Here is an 811-nt window from a genome sequence, read left to right as displayed (position 1 = left end):
AGGAGGGAGGGAGGGAGGGTGCTTGTATTAAAAAAAAAAATCTATCGGGGGGGAAAAATTAAATTAAATTACAAAATATTAGTCAGGAGAGGCTGAGGATCACAGGGGAGCAGTACACAGAGCACACAATGCCCGGCTGGAAAAGAAATCAACCCAGATGTGCACGTATTAGTCTTCGTAATTATTTATTGCGTAGCGCTATAAACAATGTATGCAATTAAGGGTAATTAAACCTAAACTGCAGCCTGCAAAAATAGCAAACTTTCTCTGGGAAGAAGCCTGGGATGCCATAATCGCCCGGAGCCTTTGTTAGCGTTGCTCGGGCTTCACTTTTCTTCCTCCTCATTATTGTTATTGTTGATGTTGCTGCTGTTATTGTTACTATTGCTGCTGCTATTGCTGTTACTGCTATTATTACTATTGCTGCTATTATTATTATTTATTCTCCATCGTTTGTGGTTTGTAGGGGCCGAATCGGAGAAAAGCACTGTGGTAGAAGGAGGGGAAGTTCGCTTTAATGGGAAAGGGAAAAAAATCCGCAAACCCAGGACTATTTATTCCAGTTTGCAGCTGCAGGCTTTGAACAGGAGGTTCCAGCAAACTCAGTACCTGGCTCTCCCCGAAAGAGCCGAGCTCGCAGCATCTCTGGGACTCACCCAGACCCAGGTACAGCTCCGAAGGAGCCGGCCCCTCTCCCCTGTCCTCTCGCTGTCCCCACCGCCGGCGTGGGAGACCCCACGCGTGATGCAGACGGGTCACAACCGCTGGCAACGGGGCCCGGCGCGGGGGAGGTCTTACCGGGTGGTTTGGC

The sequence above is a fragment of the Pygoscelis adeliae genome, unplaced genomic scaffold, assembly GCF_000699105.1.
Source record: "Pygoscelis adeliae isolate BGI_AS28 unplaced genomic scaffold, ASM69910v1 Scaffold160, whole genome shotgun sequence".
Lineage (NCBI taxonomy): Eukaryota > Metazoa > Chordata > Aves > Sphenisciformes > Spheniscidae > Pygoscelis > Pygoscelis adeliae.
This window is presented reverse-complemented; position numbering follows the sequence as displayed.